We start from the raw sequence: 263 nt of genomic DNA on the forward strand, positions 1-263 counted from the left end.
TTGACTGCTGCAAGACATTGTCTTTTATAAGTCTTTGATAGGAGTACACCTGCTTGGCATTGTCACCAGTGTCATTGTCAGCTATATGTCGTTTAGGATTCACAGCAAGTGTGACGATGTCACTAAATCCTCAGTAGTGGCGATGCCACCGGGGACTCTTTTCTCTACTGGGAAGAAAGACTTTAACATGTACATATGTATGTAAATCTCCAGATATGGACTTATAAAATCGTTATTAAAAGAAGTAGTTTTTGAGCAAAAAA

Source organism: Rhagoletis pomonella, unplaced genomic scaffold (genome assembly GCF_013731165.1).
Source record: "Rhagoletis pomonella isolate Grant_MI unplaced genomic scaffold, Rhpom_1.0 Rhpom_scaffold_00007, whole genome shotgun sequence".
NCBI classification, from domain to species: domain Eukaryota; kingdom Metazoa; phylum Arthropoda; class Insecta; order Diptera; family Tephritidae; genus Rhagoletis; species Rhagoletis pomonella.